The sequence below is a fragment of the Oreochromis aureus genome, linkage group 3 (genome assembly GCF_013358895.1).
Source record: "Oreochromis aureus strain Israel breed Guangdong linkage group 3, ZZ_aureus, whole genome shotgun sequence".
Classification (NCBI taxonomy): Eukaryota; Metazoa; Chordata; class Actinopteri; order Cichliformes; family Cichlidae; genus Oreochromis; species Oreochromis aureus.
This window is the reverse complement of record NC_052944.1, coordinates 94402144-94422418: the sequence shown is the minus strand read 5'-3', so window position 1 is coordinate 94422418 and position 20275 is coordinate 94402144. Positions and strand designations below refer to the sequence as shown.

The window sequence follows — 20275 nt, the reverse complement described above, 5'->3', positions numbered from 1 at the left end:
AAACTACATATATTTTTTTCTACACATATTTCTAGTTAGGGTAATTTACGAGGGATATTCCTCAAAACTGTAACAACTGTAAAAAAAATAAAATAAAAGTTGCAAAAAATAGTTTCCAAACACAGGAAAATTATTTTGAGTGTCTTCATAGTTTTATTTTTGATTTACACCAATTTTCTATACTGGGGGAAAAATGAAAACAAATATTATAATGCAAATATGCAAAAAAAACAACAACATGTGCATCAAAATAAATTATTTCCAACAGTGTAATTTGTGTTCTAAGCATTCCAGAAACTGTACAGAAAGGCATAAACGCAAACATTAATTTTGAAAACACCAGCATATCTTTGTAAATGCCCTATAGGGAAAAAGTACATTGTCCGCAAAAATGACGTCACTTCCGGTTTCGGGCAGGTAATGGCGGACATGTGATAGTTCATGCTCATGTCTATTCCAAGATATTAAGTGCTATGACCAGCTGATCGGATCGTGTTTCTGGAATTTTAGGTTTTTGTTGCTGCATGTGCTTATTATGCAATCTTTACAAAGCCATATGTGGAAGGAAACCGTGACCTAGGACAAGTCGAATACATAAGATGTAAGTACAACTCCTCAGGTTTTATATCCCCCCCAAATAATAATTATTCCACTAGCTTATGTGGTTGCAGTTCTACCAGGCTTTAAAAATAGTTATGCAAAACGGAGCGTGCCCGCTCAGACCGATGAAGGGTTAAGCCAGATAACACATATCAGTCAGTTGCATGGATGTCTTAAAGAGATAAAGACCTGGATGACTTCTAATTTTATGCTTTGTAATTAAGATAATACTGAGGGTATTTTAATCGGCCCTAAAAATCTTAGAAATATGGTATCTAGCCAGTTTCTTACTCTGGTAGGCAATACCTTGGCATCCAGTAACACTGTGAGGAATCTTGAAGTCATTTCTGACCAGGATATGTCCTTCAACTCGCAAATTAAACACATTTTTAGGACTGCTTTTTTCCATTTGCGCAATATCTCTAAAATTAGAAATATCCTGTCTCAGTGTTTCATTGAAAACCTATTGCACCTATTACTTCTGGGCCAGACTATATTGTTATGATCAGGATGTCCTGAAAACTCCCTGAAAAGCCTTCAGTTAATCCAAAATGCTGCGGCAAGAGTACTGACAGGGACTAGAAAGAGAGATCATATTTCTCCTATATTGGCTTCCCTTCATTGGCTCTCTGTTAAATCCAGATTTCAAATTCCTGCTCCTCACATAAGGTCTTGAATAATCAGGCCCTGTCTCATCTTAATGACCTTACAGTACCATATTACCCCATTAGAGCATTTTCGTCTCAGACTTCAGGCTTTCTTGTGGTCCCAAGCTGCAGTAGGCACAGGCTGCAGGGGGATTCCCTTGATGCGATCGTGGCTCAAGAGTTAGGTGTTCGCCTTGTAATCGGAAGGTTGCTGGTTCGACCCCCGGCTCGGACAGTCTCGGTCGTTGTGTCCTTGGGCAAGACACTTCACCCTTTGCCTACTGGTGGTGGTCAGAGGGCCCGGTGGCGCCAGTGTCCGTCAGCCTCGCCTCTGTCAGTGCGCCCCAGGGTGGCTGTGGCTACAACGTAGCTTGCCATCACCAGTCTGTGAATGTGTGTGTGAATGGGTGAATGACTGGATACAGTGGGGCAAAAAAGTATTTAGTCAGCCACCGATTGTGCAAGTTCCCCCACTTAAAATGATGACAGAGGTCAGTAATTCGCACCAGAGGTACACTTCAACTGTGAGAGACAGAATGTGAAAAAAAAATCCATGAATTCACATGGTAGGATTTGTAAAGAATTTATTCGTAAATCAGGGTGGCAAATAAGTATTTGGTCAATAACAAAAATACAACTCAATACTTTGTAACATAACCTTTGTTGGCAATAACAGAGGTCAAACGTTTACTATAGGTCTGTACCAGGTTTGCACACACAGTAGCTGGTATTTTGGCCCATTCCTCCATGCAGATCTTCTCGAGAGCAGTGATGTTTTGGGGCTGTCGCCGAGCAACACGGACTTTCAACTCCCGCCACAGATTTTCTATGGGGTTGAGGTCTGGAGACTGGCTAGGCCACTCCAGGACTTTCAAATGCTTCTTACGGAGCCACTCCTTTGTTGCCCGGGCGGTGGGTTTTGGATCATTGTCATGTTGGAAGACCCAGCCGCGTTTCATCTTCAAAGTTCTCACTGATGGAAGGAGGTTTTGGCTCAAAATCTCACGATACATGGCCCCATTCATTCTGTCCTTAACACGGATCAGTCATCCTGTCCCCTTGGCAGAAAAACAGCCCCATAGCATGATGTTTCCAGCCCCATGCTTCACAGTAGGTATGGTGTTCTTGGGATGCCACTCAGTATTCTTTGTCCTCCAAACACGACGAGTTGAGTTTATACCAAAAAGTTCTACTTTGGTTTCATCTGACCACATGACATTCTCCCAATCCTCTGCTGTATCATCCATGTGCTCTCTGGCAAACTTCAGACGGGCCTGGACATGCACTGGCTTCAGCAGCGGAACACGTCTGGCACTGCGGGATTTGATTCCCTGCCGTTTTAGTGTGTTACTGATGGTGACCTTTGTTACTTTGGTCCCAGCTCTCTGCAGGTCATTCACCAGGTCCCTCCGTGTGGTTCTGGGATCTTTGCTCACCGTTCTCATGATCATTTTGACCCCACGGGATGAGACCTTGCGTGGAGCCCCAGATCGTGGGAGATTATCAGTGGTCTTGTATGTCTTCCATTTTCTGATGATTGCTCCCACAGTTGATTTCTTCACACCAAGCTGCTTGCCTATTGTAGATTCACTCTTCCCAGCCTGGTGCAGGTCTACAATACTTTTCCTGGTGTCCTTCGAGAGCTCTTTGGTCTTGGCCATGGCGGAGTTTGGAGTCTGACTGTTTGAGGCTGTGGACAGGTGTCTTTTATACAGATGATGAGTTCAAACAGGTGCCATTCATACAGGTAACGAGTGGGGGACAGAAAAGCGTCTTACAGAAGACGTTACAGGTCTGTGAGAACCAGAGATTTTCCATGTTTGAGGTGACCAAATACTTATTTGCCACCCTGATTTATGGATAAATTCCTTATAAATCCTACCATGTGAATTCATGGATTTTTTTTTTCACATTCTGTCTCTCACAGTTGAAGTGTACCTCTGGTGCGAATTACTGACCTCTGTGATCATTTTAAGTGGGGGAACTTGCACAATCGGTGGCTGACTAAATACTTTTTTGCCCCACTGTATGTAAAGCGCTTTGGGGTCCTTAGGGACTAGTAAAAGCGCTATATAAATACAGGCCATTTACCATGCACTGGGTGCTTCTTCTTCACTCAATATGTGTTAATAGACCTCTGCACTGAATCATCTTGCGCATATGGGCCATATGATTATTGTGTTTTCTCTGTATGTGTTATTGTAGGGTCTACCTTACAATATAGGATTAGGCTTCAAACTTTCCTTTTGAGTAAAGCATATAGTTAGGGCTGAATCAGGTGACCCTGAATCCTCCCTTAGTTATGCTACAATAGGTTTATGCTGCTGGGGGATTCCCGTGACGCACCACATGTTTTTTCTTCACCCTCCCTATTCCTGGATCTGATGCAGGTTTCATCCTGTTAAAGGAGTTTTTTTCATTCCTTTATTGCCTAAGCGCTTACTAATAGGGTATCAGTATAAGGTATTGAGGCAAACATTGCTGTGATTTCTCAATATATTAAAAAACTAAAATAAATTAAGGTGAATTTGTCAAACTTACACTTCCTAACACCAAATTTTAACTTCTGCTCCCCAGCATGGTCCAGCCTGGTGGAAGAAACACAGTCAGAATGATTTTCTATCCAACATGATTCCTAACTGCTTTCCAACACAAAACAGAGTCCTTCAGTTTGTCAGTATGACAGAAATAGGCTGGAATTGTTTCTGATGTGTTTATGAGGAAGGGTAAACTGAAACTCTGAACATAATCGCTTTTTGTATCTACGCTTTCAGCTGCAGATTCAATGCTGTTTTAGGGTTTGAAAGTAAGGAATAAATATATAAATTAAATTCAAACACTGTCTTAGTCTTTGAACAAATTTAATATAGGGTGTGCAAGTACACTGCAGGTGTTCTGTTTGATGATCATATATTAATGCTTATAGAACAATAAAAATGTCATGGTCTGGCGGTCCCCACCAGCCAACCTGCCAGTGTATCTTTGTGGTGTTTTGTTCTCCTCCTGTGCTCTCCTTTCTGTCCGCCTTCGGGGCTTGTTTACTGAAGTCGCTCTTTCTGATGGCGGATGCCGCATGACCTCCGACCTGGAAGCGCCTCCTCAAAAGGGCAGAATAACTAGATGAACAGTGTTTACATTCAGCTACAGCTAGCCACTCACCCACCAGTCTGTCTAAGCCAGACGCTTCCCCCCATTTGTCAACCGTTCCAGTAGAATATCACGACTTAGGCCAAGTGGTTATTAAAGAAAAAGGCCCAGTCTCTTTCCCCCCATCATCCATACAATTGTGGGATCAACTTGCTTCCTGGCGCTCCATTGCCCAGCAGCCAACTATATAGCATTTCCAAACCTGAATGTGACACAATGGCATCATCCGGGCTTCCACATCTCCACTTGGTGCGGGTTTCTTCTTCATTTAGAACAGGGGTGCCCAATCCAGGTCCTCGAGAGCTACCGTCCTGCAGCTTTTAGATGCATCCTTTTTCCAACAAACCTGAATCAAATTAATGGCTTGTTATCAGGCCTTTGCCAAACTTGATGGCATGCTGAAGAGGTAATCAAACTATTTGATTCAGCTGTGTTGGAGTAGGGATGCATCTAAAAGCTGCAGGACAGTAGCTCTCGAGGACCTGGATTGGGCAGCCCTGATTTAGAAGAAAGACTAGACTCTCCGCCCCTGCATTGACTTCTGGACCCGGAAGGGAAGATGTTTGTTCCCACGGCTGTCCAAAGCAAGGTCATCCATTGGGCCCACACTGCCAAGTTCGCCTGCCACCCAGGTAAAAACCGCACTATTGCCTTTCTGCAATGTTTGTTTTTTTGACCAACTTTATTTCAGGATGCACAGGAGTATGTGGCGGCTTGCCCCATTTGTGCCCGTAACAAGGCCCCCAGTTCACCTCCTGCTGGCCTCCTTCGCCCATTGCCTGTTCCCAGACGCCCCCTGGTCTCATATCGTGCTCGACTTTGTCACTGGTCTTCCGCCATCCTCAGGTAACACAGTTATTCTGACCATCATTGATTATCTGAAGTTGTGTGGAGAGAGTTTTGTAAGGAACTGTGGGCTCAAGTCAGCATATCGGCGGGCTTCCACCCTCAAACTAATGGGCAAACGGAATGGGCAAATCAAGAACTAGAAGCAATGCTACGGTGTGCGGTTTCTTCCAACCAGTCTTCCTAGAGTGATCAACTGGCTTGGATCTAATATGCCCATAATGCTAGCACCTCAGCTGCCACTGCAGTTTCCCCATTTAAGGCCTCCCTGAGGTACCAGCCCCCACTCCTCTCTGTGTGAGAAGGGGAGTTGGCGGTTCCTTCGGTCCAGCACCACATGCGGCGCTGCCGAACAGCCCTATTACGGACTGCAGAGCAAAACAAGAGACTGGCAGATCACCGCCACAACCCAGCCCCCACATACCAGGTCAGTCAACAGATATGGCTTTCTACAAAACACATTCCATTAAAGATTGAGTCTAAGAAGTGAGCCCGGCATTTTGTTGGCCCTTTTCCATCAGCAATATTGAACCCTGTTACTGTCCGACTGGCTCTTCCCCGTTCCATGAGAGTTCAGAATCTCCTTCATGTATCCCAGGTAAGGCCTGTCTGGACCAGCCCATTGTCAAGTGTAGTGTCAGGAGAGTGCTAGCTAGTGGAGCGAAGTTAACTGTGTTTGTTGTGGCCTTTCTCTAGAAGAAGGGACGAGACGGAGAGACTGAAGGAGAGATTCACAGAGTTTTGGGGCAATTTGTTGGACACTACACACACCACGGGGAGAAGGGAGAGGATCGCAAAAAAAAAGACTTACACTGTGGATTACCGCTTACTTGTTTTTTCTCTGTAAATAAAAGCACTTTTTGCCCTAAGCAAGAGGTCCGCGTCTGGGTCCGCTTACTCACCTGCTGTGACAAAAACTGTTATACAATTGTTTCCCGTTTACTGAAAATAAAAATCAAGGCTGCATCTAAGAAACTGTGATTACCACTAATGGGTATCAACTCTTTAAATCTAAGTGAAAAATTTTAGACCTTCTTACTCTCTCACTCCAGGAATGGTGATGCTGTTTTCTGGAGAACTGACTGCTCAGTAGGTGGTGATTTTATATGTTCTGACTTTTAATCTCAAGCCTAGCCTGCTCCTGAACAGGTTACATTCACAGCAACAAGTTACAACATCAACTTTGTAGTTGAGAAACTCCACACTCACTATCAACTAAAATATATAAAAAAACAAGAGTTGAAACAAAAGAAATTAGACAAACCTTGTCTATCCATACCTGAGAGTTTCCAGTCTCCACTCAGCATCCTCGAGTCCATCAGAAAGCGCTTTCACACCTGAGTCTCCTGGATGATTGTGGCTCAAGTCAAGCTCTCTCAGATGTGATAGATTAGAGCTCAGAACTGATGCCAAGGACATACAGCCTACTTCTGAGATAAAACAACCCAAGAGCCTGGAATTTTGGAAAAAGAAAATGTGGTAAATCATGTCAAAAGAAATTTTTAAAAATCTATTAATTGTGCATGTATTTACTGACTTTAATTTAAAACATTTAAACAAATAGAACCTAAATGCTGACCTGAGTCTTTCTAATTTACACTGTATACATTTCAGTCCATGAGATAGCTGCTCCACTCCTGAATCCTGAAGGTCATTGTTACTCAGGTCCAGCTCTTTCAGGTTAAAAGACTGGGAGCTGAGAACTGAGGATAAAGCTTCACAACCTTTCTGTAAGATGTTGCAACCACTCAGCCTATGGAAGAATTTTCAATTAACACTTTTTTTAGGTAAGATAAACAAAAATAAACATGTTTTTAAAAAGTCCAGGATGAGCATGTATCTATGCACATGCATTAACACACACACACACACACACACACACACACACACACACAATTGAATCATTACCTGAGAGTTTCAAGTTTACAGTGTACACTTATTAGTCCACCAGAGAGCAGAGTCACTCCAGAATCTTGCAGGTCATTGTTACTCAGGTCCAGCTCTCTCAGACTAGAAGACTGGGAGCCGAGAACTGAGGAAAGAGCTTCGCAGCTTCTCCATGACAGGTTACAAAACCTAAGCCTAAGAAAAAAATGATCAATGAAGATAACAATCAAGAATGTAAAAACTTATTTATAATGGTTCATAACTGGACTTACAGAGCTCTGTTGGAGGCTTTGGCCAGTGGCTTTGAGAAATAGTTCACTGCTTTATAAGAAAGCCCTCCATAAAGCTAAAACATCATACTATTCATCACTGATTGAAGAAAATAAGAACAACACTAGGTTTCTCTACAGCACTATAGCCAGACTGAAAAAAATGACAAAAGCGCTGTTGAGCCGAACATTCCTTTAAAGATAAATAGTAATGACTTCATGAACCTCTTCACAAATAAAATTTTGACCATTTGAGAAAAAAATGACTCATAATCATCTCACAGATGTAACATTACCTACAGCTACTTTCAGTACCATTGATATACATTTAGACAGTTTTTCTTTAATTGATCTTTCTGAGTTAGCTTCAGTAATTACTTCCTCCAAACCATCAACATGTCTTTTAGACCCCATTCCTACAAAACTGCTTAAAGATGTCCTACCATTAATTAATGCTGCAGTTGTACATATTATCAACATATCTCTAATGATCGGCTATGTACTCTATATTTCACCTTTAAAATATGTTTTTCTTGCCTTGTTTGGTATCATTATTTTCAGCACAACCTCAAATATCTGAAATTTGAGTTCTTTTTTCATTTTGGTATATTATATTAGCACAGTTGATCTAAATTCAGACAAATAATTCAAAATCCGAGTAGAAAAAAGTTATATTTTTTACTGTAAAACCCACAGACATGTTTAACGAATCATTTTCATAACTTAAAATGCAAATAGAAATTGTACATTTCTAAAAATTATGCAAAAGTTTTGCAAACAACAAAGTTAGGTGGTACTATTTACCTAAAAATGCAGGCAAGGCCTCAGGCGTTTTTTATATAACCATTTAAATCTATTTACAGAACAATCAGGTGTTCTGCATCAAATAAGAAGGCACAGAAATTATTTGTGCCAGTCCAAAAAATGTAGTTTGTGTTCAGTATAAGACAGAGGAGAACACCACAAGCCTAAACCCTGCAGGTCTGACAGCAGGAGGTGTATCAGTCCTGTTTTCCATGTCGGAACAGCGTTTACACTGGAATCTGCCTTTGACGGCTTTTTTTGGAGAAAATATGAAATTCAGCAGTATAACTGACACACAATACAAAACAATAACTACACAACAAACTAACTATAGCCTCCAAACACGCTAAACGTCACTAATGTCTCACATATGAAAAGTCGCTCTCTCTCTTTCGCTTGCTTGCCCGCTTTCCGTCGTGGGTGTCAATCCTAAAAACTTCCCCTTCTCCCTAAACAACAAAATGTCACATATTGCCATATCATTTTTTTGATTGGCTGACATGGTAAACTCTAACACTAATAGGGAAGGGGTGTTTTTTCTTTTTCTTTTTTCATTCGCAAGCGGAGAGTGTTTGCTAGCGCTGTAGAAAACGCTGTTTTTAGCGTTCTTCCCGCTGTAAACACCACTGTTTTGTTCAGAAAAAAACATCGCGTGTATTTTTTATCATAACTCTGGTTTTACGTGGCCCATCGACACTTTCAAAAAAATGATTGATTCAAAAACTGGTATATAGTTTGAAGTCTGCTCTTTCGACCCAAGTTGAAATGGAGACTCTGACTCGCTGCATCTTGTAGCTGTGTCGTCTTAAATCGGTCACGTGATTTTGACGCGCTGGCACGTCCGGCGACCCCAGAGGGTTAAAAAGCCATCTCTTGAACCAGCAGTCTTAGCTAATTATAGGCTAATCTCTAACCTTTCTTTCATCTCAAGAATTCTTGAAAGGGTAGCTGTCAAACAGCTAGCAGATCATCTGCAGAGAAATGGCTTATTTGAAGAGCTTCTGTCAGGTTTCAGAGCCCACAGTACAGAAACAGGTTTAGTGAAGGTTAAAAATGATCTTCTTATGGCCTCTGACAGTGGACTCATTTGAGAGTGCTGTATGTATTACAGGTAATGCAATGCAGTGGCTTGAATCATGTCCATCTAATACACTCAAATTTGTTCATAGGCATAGCATAGATTTTCACTTCTATGCAGATGACACCCAACTTGATCTAGCCATAAAGCCAGATGACACACACCATTTAGTTAAACTGTCTCAAAGACATAAAAACCTGGATGACTTCCAATTTACTGCTTCTAAATTCAGATAAAACTGAGGTTAATGTACTTGGCCCTAAATTTCTATGAAGCATGGCATCTAATCAGATACTTACTCTGGATGGCATTACCTTGGTCTCCAGTGACACTGTAAGGATGAGGCGAACAATGAGGCAACTACTGAATGTTACAGGTGTTACAGGAGTGATACATCTCCTGATGTCAGGCCTGCAGGTATCAGGCTGTTGTTCTCCTTTATCTCATAGTGGACACTATATTATTTTTTGGAGTGGCACAAATAATTTGTGTGGCATCAGATTTGATTCAGAACACCTGATTGTTCTGTAAAAAGTTTGAAATGTTTATTTTAAAAAAACGCCTTTGCTGCATTTTTACGTAAACAGCTGCAAAAAACTTTGTTGCTTGCATAACTCAGTAACTTTTTTGAAGAAGTAACTGTTGGGTCTGTGTTTCCACAAGCCCCGCTAGTTTAGAGACTTATTCTCTTTAACGACAAAAACAAGACGAACATCTTTTACTTGCTAGCAATGTTCCCTCTAAGCTGCGCGCGTGCGCAATTGCGCACTGCTGGCACGGTCTCTGCGCAGAAAAAAATCTGCGTTGCGCACACACAAAAAACTCTAACCTGAATTGAAATTAAAATTAAAACTTTAACAATTCTGTTTTGCAGTGTTAGTCAGTAAGTGACTGGCTGCTCCCGTATAGGATTAGAACGATGCCTTCTTATCTCATAGTCCAGACAATAATGCAATAAACATTCGTATATACGCAGGTAATCAACGTCGTGCCGACACCGGAGTTTTAGCTAGTAAAGCGGCGTGGCTGATGTGGAGTGAAGCCACGTTAATGACAACGTGTACAACCATTGGAGATGTGAGCAGGACAGATGGAACAATTGACGGGAAAAGTGTGGACTTTATACCAGTTTTTAAATTGTGTTGATAGGCCACGTAAAACCAGAGTTATGATAAAAATATCTGCAATGTTTGGTTTTCTTCCTGAATACTATCGTTGTTTATATTTATTTCTGGAAGAAACGGTAAAAACGGCGTTTTATAAGGAAACCGCTCGAAAGCACTCTCCGCCTGTGAGCAAAGACAAAACCAAAAACCCCCACCCTTTTCTTTTGCTGGAAAAATGTACCAATGTCGACCAATCAAAAAATGATATGCAAAAGTACCATTTAGTTGTTAAGAAACGGGAGGAAGTTTTAGGAGTGACGGCGATGTTTTGAGATGTGAGAGATTTGTGATGTTTAGCGGAAATCTTGTGTAGTTAGTGTGTAGTGTAGTCAATAGTTTTGTTGTGTGTGTCAGAACAATGAGGCGAACGCTGAATGTTACAGGTGTTACAGCAGTGATACATCTCCTGTTGTCCGGCAGGTATCAGGCTGTTGTTCTCTTTTATGTGGACAGAAATTATTTTTTGGAGTGCCACAAATAATTTGTGTGGCATCAAATTTGATGCAGAACAGCTGAAATGTAAACAGTTTGAAATGTTTATGTAAAAAACGCCTTGGCTGCATTTTTAGGTAAACAGCTGCAAAAAACTGTTGTTTGCCAAACTGAGTTACTTTTTTGAAGAAGTAACTATATAATTAATTGCCCAGCATTGGTCATTATATACTGTATTTTGCAGACAAAGAGTTACAGGACTCTCTCCCAGACCACAGACTCAGACTCATAATAAGAGTCACAGCTTTATAGAAAAAAAAAGTTGTGTTTTCAAAATTGGAGTTCAAGTTATTTTTACTTCCAATAGTGTTAACATACTACACAGGTCATGAACAAGATTTATTTTAAATTTTCATTGTAAATGGGCTATTGCTGTCACTATTTCCCCTGTTTAAGGGCACAAAAGATGGAATATCTCAGTTGCTCTCCTGACTGAAGTTTGGTCCGTTTATAACATCCTGCCATGCAATTGCATTTGTCCCTAACCTTCGTGAATCCTTACTCTAACTGTGGAAAAAGGAGTCAAGGAACTGACCACCCAGACAATTGGCTTCTTGAATGGTGCTTGTTTCCATCATTATGCAATATACTGTTTATAAGATTGGGGAAACCTGCAGTCAGCTGAGACTGAAGAAGTCACTTGGATGAGTGACGAAACGTTTCTTCCAGTGAAAACGCTACATCCAGATGAACAGAACCAAACTTTGGGGCTTCCCACGTATAGTGTACAGCAGACAACGCCAGATGGTTGTACTCTCTCCCGCACTCCATATTATCCATTGTTGATCTACACACATCTGTTGCTAACACACGGATGTCACAGACACTTAAGTTATTGTCTCTCACAAACAAAATCACAGTTTAGTAATGCAGTAATGCAGCACGCTTATGGGAAAGTAACAGCAATCTAATTATCTTTGTTGCAATAGTAATCCCTTACATTACTCGTTACTTGAAAAAAGTAATCGGTTACTACCAATTTCTGGGCACCGACAAGGGGGCAGCTCGTCAAACAGGTTGAGGGTGGGTGCCCACCATCTGTTTAACCTGTACCCATAATCAAGGAGATATAGAAGTTACTTTATTTTGTTTTGGGCCTGTAGTTTTTTCTTGTTTAGAACACCACACTCACTTTGAACCAAAATACGAAAAAAACAAGAGTTGAAACAGAAGAAATTAGATAAATCTTGACTATCCATACCTGAGAGTTTCCAGTCTCCACTCAGCGCCCTCGAGTCCATCAGAAAGCGCTTTCACACCTGAGTCTCCTGGATGATTGTGGCTCAAGTCAAGCTCTCTCAGATGTGATGTATTGGAGCTCAGAACTGATGCCAAGGAAATACAGCCTACTTCTGTGATAAAACAACCCAAGAGCCTGGAATTTTGGAAAAAGAAAATGTGGTAAATCATGTCAAAAGATATTTTTTAAAAATCTATTAATTGTGCATGTATTTACTGACTTTAATTTAAAACATTTAAACAAATACAACCTGAATGCTGACCTGAGTCTTTCTAATTTACACTGTATACAGTTTAGTCCAGGAGATAGCTGCTCCACTCCTGAATCCTGAAGGTCATTGTTACTCAGGTCCAGCTCTCTGAGATTAGAAGACTGGGAGCTGAGAACTGAGGACAAAGCTTCACAACCTTTCTGTAAGATGTTACAACCACTCAACCTATGGAAGAATTTTCAATTAACACATTTTTTTAGGTAAGATAAACAAAAGTAAACATGTTTTAAAAAAGTCCAAGATGAGCATGTATCTATACACATGCATTTAGGTGAGTATAATAAGATAAACAAACAAACATGTTTGAAAAAGTCCAGGATGAGTATGTATGAATAATAATATTGCATCTTGCACTTTTTATTCTTTTCAATTTAAAATAACAAGTAAACTGTCATGGTCCCTGTGCCTCACCAGCTGATCCTGTATTAGGCAACATGTGTTTTGTTGTTTTTGTGTGTCTCTCTCTCTCTCACACACACACACCTGCCGGGGCGGCGCTCGTTATGGGCTCCTGGCCCACGCACCTGCTGCCGATCTGGATGATCACAAGACCTACTTAAGACAACAGCACTGCATTACTCGTCGCTGGATCGTTAAGCTATCAGCGTCAGTTACTCAACCGTTCGTGAGTTAAACTCTGTAAAGCTTGCATCTCTTCGCTTCTAACACTAGTTTCTGTGTACAGATCTACCCCGGACCTCTCCCTGCCTGCCTGTTTGGACGAGTGATTGGATTTGTGTTGCCCCCGTGTGGAGAAAGGAGAAAGAACGTTTGGAGTGTGTCTGTTTCATCCTTCCCCTTATATTCCCCGGAGCCCTGGACCCCCCTTCCCTCCCTCCAGCACGTTGTAAATAGTTTCACCTGGTGTCGTTTGTATAAATAAACTGACTGTTACCCCTGCAAGGATTTCCGGTCTGCGCCTGAGTCCGTTAACTAAAACGTAACATAAACATGTAAAGACTCTCTCTCTCTCTCTCTCTCTCTCTCTCTCTCTCTCTCACACACACACACACACATTACCTCATCATTACCTAAGAGTTTCAAGTTTACAGTATACACTTTTTAGTCCACGAGAGAGCAGAGTCACTCCAGAATCTTGCAGGTCATTGTTACTCAGGTCCAGCTCTCTGAGATTAGAAGACTGGGAGCTGAGAATTGAGGAAAGAGCTTTGCAGCTTCTCCATGACAGGTTACAACAGCTCAACCTGAGAAAAAAATTGTCAATGACGATAACAATCAAGAATGTAAAAATTTGATTATAATAGTTCACATATTGTCTTACAGAGGTTTCTTGGAGGCTTTGACTACCGGCAGAAGCTTCAGAAGAGCCTCTTCTGAAGCACAATATTTCTTTAGCTCAAAGACATCCAGCTCTACTGACAGTAACATAAAGGTCAGAGCTGACCATTGAGCAGGAGACAGTTTTCCTGTGGAGAGACTTCCTGATTTCAGGGACTGTTGGATCTCCTCCACTAGAGAATGATCATTTAGTTCATTCAGACAGTGGAACAGATTGATGCTTTTTTCTACAGAGATAATCTCACTGAGCTTCCCCTTGATATACAGAACTGTTTCTTTAGTGATGTGTGCACTACTTCCTATCTGTGTCAGAAGGCCTTTTAGGAGAGTCCGATTGGTCTGCTGTGAAAGCCCCAGGATGAAACGTAGGAACAAGTCAAGGTGTCCATTTGGACTACCTAAGGCTTTGTCCACAGCACTCTGACAGAGGTGTGTTTGATTAGGATTCTCTTTAAATACTTTAAATAAGAATGTGTTTTTTTTTTTCTTCTTGTTCTTCTTCCAGTAGGTTAACTCCAGAGTTGATGAAGGTCAGATGGACATGAAGAGCAGCCAGAAACTCCTGAACACTCAGATGGATGAAGCTGAACACCTTGTCTTGGTACAGTCCTCTCTCCTCTTTAAAAATCTGTGTGAAAACTCCTGAGTACACTGAGGCTGCTTTGATATTGATGCCACATTCTGTCAGGTCTGATTCATAGAAGATCAGGTTTCCTTTCTCCAGCTGATCAAAAGCTAGTTTCCCCAGACTTTTAATCATCTTCCTGTTGTTTTTATCCCAGTGTGGATCTGTCTCACCTCCTCCATCATACTTAACTCTTTTCACTTTGGCCTGAACCACCAGGAAGTGGATGTACATCTCAGTCAGGGTCTTGGGCAACTGTCCTCCCTCTCTGATTTTCAGCATATCCTCCAGAACTGTAGCAGTGATCCAGCAGAAGACTGGGATGTGGCACATGATGTGGAGGCTTCGTGATGTCTTAATGTGGGAAATGATCCTGTTAGCCTGCTGCTCATCTCTGAATCTTTTCTTGATGTACTCCTCCTTCTGTGGGTCAGTGAACCCTCTGACCTCTGTCACCATGTCAACACACTGTGGAGGGATCTGATTGGCTGCTGCCGGTCGTGTGGTTATCCAGATTCGAGCAGAGAGAAGCAGTTTCCCCTTGATGAGATTTATCAGCAGTACATCCATTGAGGTGGACTCTGTAACATCAGTCAGAATTTTAGCTTTGCGGAAGTCCAGAGGAAGTCGACATTCATCCAGACCATCAAAGATGAACACAACCTGGAAGTCTTTAAAGCTAAAAATTCCCGCTTCTTTGATTTCAGGAAAGAAGTGATGAACAAGTTCCACCAAGCTGAACTTTTTCTCTTTCAGCACATTCAGCTCTCTGAAAGTGAATGGAAATATGAACTGGATATCCTGGTTGGCTTTGCCTTCAGCCCAATCCAGAGTGTACTTCTGCGTTAGGACTGTTTTCCCAATGCCAGCCACTCCTTTTGTCAGCACTGTTCTGATTGGTTTATTTTTTCCAGGTGAGGCTTTAAAGATGTCTTCTTGTTTGATTGTACTTTCTGGTCTGTCTGATTTCCTGGATGCCGTTTCAATCTGTCTGACCTCATGTTCATCATTGACTCCTGCAGTCCCTCCCTCTGTAATGTAAAGCTCTGTGTAGATCCGATTCAGTAGGGTTGGGTTTCCTGCTTTAGCGATCCCCTCAAACACACACTGGAACTTCTTCTTTACCATTGACTTGATATCATGTTGGAACTTCCCAGCATGAACTTCTAAACAAACAAGAGGTGCATTTCTTGGGTTAAAAAAGACAGAAATATTATACCTTTTAATCCTAGGAAATATATTCTGCTGTTGTTAATGGTAGCTGTATAAAAATGGGTAAATTAGAAAACTCAATGATTGTGTGTTCTATATCTTAGTTTTGGCTCGATCATGAACCGTTTACTTGTGTAAAAAATATATTTTGGATTTTTTTCAATCCAAAAGTATTCATAGATCTGACACACTGGTCCTCAAACTCTGGGGCACAGAAAAATTTTTTTTTGTTCAACTTAAATTCAGTTTGGACCTTTTCTTTCCTTTTCTTTATGGTAAAATTGAGAGTTGTGTAGGATGACCTTTTTTGGCTCCTCAAGCAAGACATATCAAAAAAACTGTAAAAGCCTATGCACTAAGCACAGCCATCCTTACAATTTTGTAAATTGTTATGTTTGTTGCTGTTATTGCTTGTTTACAGTGTCCTTGAGTGTTTTGAAAGGTGCTCTCTTAAATAAAATGTATTATTATTATTATTATTAGTAGTAGTAGTAGTAGTAGTATTGTTATTATTATTAATATTATATAAACGTCTCCCATGGTATATCTGTTTCTTAATTACATCATGTTAAAGCTGTTAAAATCATCTTACTCTTTTCCAGACAGTCAGCCAATTTATTCTCCTTCATTCTTCTCAGGAAGTGCAATGTGATCTTAAGAAATGATTCTCTGCTAAGTCTCAGCTCCTCTTCCACCTCTTCTTCCAACACTTCTTCATACTCCTGGATCTCAGCATAGCGTTGGCAATCCGGACTAAGAAGTTTCTGTATTTTTTTCAACTCATTTTTAAAAAAACTGGAGATGTTCTTTTCCAGGATCTTAAACAGAAATGTATAGAGTTTACTTTTGAACAAAATGGAGAGAAAGTCAGATATTAGCAGAACATTAAAGACGATGTAAGATGAACAAGCTAAAATATCAGGTTTTCTAAAATTATAAATTCATTAAAGTATAATTTTAACCTAAGTTGTTCTAATAATCCTCAAGTTATGAGTCATGTTTTATAAGCTAATCAAAAGTAAATTCTTCTATAAAGTGTATATGATAATGAAAATAAAATAAAATAGTTAAAAATAAGCTTTCCTTCTTGACAGTAAATCCAACAATATTGCAAACCCTGTCTTTTTTCACCTTGCTACTTCTGATGTAAACACAGTGAGGTTAAGGTCATTCTATTGGATCAAAACATTCAATAGAGGTCAATCATCCAAATTGGCTAATAGAAGCCAAAGTTAAGGCCCCTCAGAATTTAAAGGGCTAGTCTATTAACAAGCCTCAATTTCACAATGGCAATAAAGCGCAGTGAATATAAGTGTGTGGGTAATTCTTGAAAAAATATTTTTAAAAACCCCAAACAATTTTAGGCGTGTAAATGAAGTTAGATCATTTCTCCTTATTTTTCTGTATTCCAGCCTCAGTGACTTTGACACAGCAACATCTGCTGTGATATTGACATCTATGATGAAATCTCGCAAGTGTTAGCTTTATTTTGATATGAAGATTGTTTACACAGAGTCTGTAATTGCAGAAAAATTCTTTCTACAATTAATTTTGGGCATGTCATTTTCAAGCAGGAACCTCAGAAAGACCCTTTGGGCTTAATAGATTAACACTAGGTTTACTATCCTGCGCAAATTTGCGTAACTTCCCTAAACCCAATACCCCCTAGAATTACTGGCTTTTTTATTTTCTGGTGCAAGTCCCGAGGTGTTAATCACCCCTGCTGAGATTTTCACAGGTCGTCAGCTTGTTTCTCCTACAGCTTTTGTTGTGCAAACCACCCATTATCCTTGAGGCCTGGCACATTTGCATTTGCTCACTCAGAGTTGCTCAGATCCAAGGCAGGCCAAAACTCTGTGTTACAACTTTCAGAAATGCCTGGTAGAAATGCTTCAACTTACTCATGAGATTTTGATCACATTTCTTGCGGTAGTCACAGCTATACTGAATGCACGACAGTTGTTGCCAGCTACCAACGAACCTTGGTAGGGAACAGCTGTTCCCTACCAAGTTTCGTTGTCCATTCACACAGTATATCGCAACCAAGCCAGACAAATTTGGGATCAAGTTCTGGATGGCCACCGAATTGGACACCAAATATGTCTGCAGTGCATCTCCTTACTTGGGAAAAGACCACAGTCGTCAGAAGGGAGAGAGGCTGGCAGAGAACGTGGTCATGAAACTGATGGGGCCGTTTTTGGATGATGGGAGAAATGTCACAACGGACAATTTCTTTACTTCACTGTCACTGTCGCACAGACTGCTGCAGCGCAAAACAACGTTACTGGGCACGGTGAATAAAGTCTGGTGTGAACTTCCTCAACTTGCAAAAGATACTGCAAAGCGAGAGGTATTCTCCACTTCAGTGCTTAGAAGTGGCAGTGTCTCCTTGACAATTTATGCACCAAAAAAAGAAGACTGTGTGTGTTCTAAGTTCCATGCACCAAGACGTGACGATCGGTGACGGCAGAAAGAGGAAACCCAACACGATAACAGACTATAACCACATGAAGGTATGTGAATGTGTGTACAATTTTACACCAGTGCTACAATGTTTTCTGATGTGTGCTAAACAGGCCTATAGAAAAAAAACATATGCTCATGACTCTAACACAGAGGTTTGGCCTGCCTTGGATCTGAGTAAACAAATGTCCCACAAGTGGAAAATGTGCATTGTCATTGCAAAAAAGTGGACAGAGCACGGTATAGAAAGTGCACTATACAAACGATCTGGAAACATATACATGTTCACAAGTATTCAAATGTATACACACACATCTATCTATCTATCTATCTGTCTGTCTGTGTATATATATATATATATATATATATATATATATATATATATATATATATATGATATAGATGTGTCTGTGTGTATAACTAGACTTTATGCATATTATATAAGGTGTGCTATATAAATATATAAATATATGTACAACTCTGTGTATATTTGTTTATGGCCAGGCATCCAATGTAGTGACAAGGATTGACAAGAACTAATATTGCATATGAGAAATATTGCATATAGAAACTACCATGGGGTATAGTACGCTGCAGGTAAGGAAGGAAAGTAGCCTTGCAGGGAAGGAAAGACCTGAATCTCTCATGGTTAGGGGTTGGGGGAGGGTGTGTTTGCACAACAAAAGCAGGAGAACAATGGAGCTGAAGACCTGTGAAAATCTCAGCGGGGTGCCAAGAGGTGTTAAGGTCGGGGGGAATTTACGCAAATTTGCGCAGGCTAGTAAATCTAGTAGTAGGGACTTGCACCAGGGAAAAAAGGCTCAGTAATTCTAGTGTTAAATGGGTAAAAGTCAAGCTGAGTTTGTGTTGAGTATATAAAAAACTTTCAAAATCTTCTCTGACAATGCCAAACAGATTGTTCTACTATTATTTCTTGTTTAGTGTTGTTAGCCGCATGTTCTAATTAAATTTCTGGTCTTTGTGTCACGGTCCGTGTGTCTGCCCAGCTGACTTAGTAAGGCTAGATATGTTTTTGTTTTGGTTTCTGCTCTCTAGCTCTCTTTCTATCTCTATCTCTCCTATGTTTGCTCTGCCTGGGTGGAGCCAATTGTGGGCTCGCACCTTTGGCCCACACACCCGCGGACAGTCACACACATGCGGCTCGTTATCCGGCTTTCCCTGGCTGCTACTTAAGATGGTGGTCCAGTGCTTCTCACCGCTGGACTGCTGTACAATGCACGTCAGTGTAGCCCCAGCTGAAAAATATCTTGTGTTTTCCTAGTAGGTTCCTAGTTGTGATTCTTTTTCATTTTTGTGTAAATAGATTTCCTGGACCTGTTCCTTGAAACTCCCTTTGGATACCCGAGTGTGAGTGTTTTATTGAGCTGTGTGGTGTGTTGGCATGGAGCAAGTTGGAGACTGGAGAGATTGAGTGCACGGAATGAGCAGAGTGTGGATCTACAAACAAGTTGGGAGAGTTTTCCCTTCCTGCCCTGTGGATCCTTTTTAGGGCAAACCTGGTCTTGTTAGGAGAGACAGCATTCATCCCACTTTGGATGGAGCAGCTGTCATTTCTCATTCCGTCTTCTTCCGCTATCCCAGGGTCGGTTTGCAGGGGTTGGAGCCTAAGCAGAGAAGCCTGGACCTCCTTCTCCTACCAACCCCCTACAGCTTATCCAGGGGAACACTGAGGCTTTCCTGGGCCAGCTGAGAGATATAATCTCACCAGTGTGTCCTTGGTTTGCCCCTGGGCTTCCTCCTGGTGGGACATGCCTGGGACACCTCACGCAGGATATGCCCAGGAGGCATCCATGTGAAATGCCTGAACCACCTCAACTGGCTTCTTTGGATGTGGAGGAGTAGCTTGTGTACTCTGAAAAACTCCCAGATGGCCAAGCTCCTCACCCTATCTTTAAGTAAGAGGTCAGCCACCCTTCAAAGAAAGCTCAGTTCCACCGCTTGTACCCGTGATCTTGTTTTTTTTGGTCTGCTTTAATGCTCACCTCATTTCACCACAACAGACTGGTACCGTGTCCACATCACTGCAGTCACAGCCCCAATTCGTCTGTCAATTTCTTCCACTCTTTTACTTGCGGCAGCAAAACAAGTACCAATGTCAGGGCCAGGGGGTCAGCAGGCCGCGGACTAGGAGCGTTCTCTCTCTCTTGCTCTCTCTCTCTCTTGCTCTCTCTCTCTCTCGCCAGGGCGGAACTCATGGTGGGTTTACTC

The 20275-nt window shown here is 41.3% G+C and overlaps 1 pseudogene; it reads right to left on the bottom strand.

Annotated features, from left to right (window-relative positions):
- Positions 1–1739: 1739 nt before the first annotated feature.
- Positions 1740–19817, bottom strand: LOC116312943 (annotated as a pseudogene).
- Positions 19818–20275: the final 458 nt, after the last annotated feature.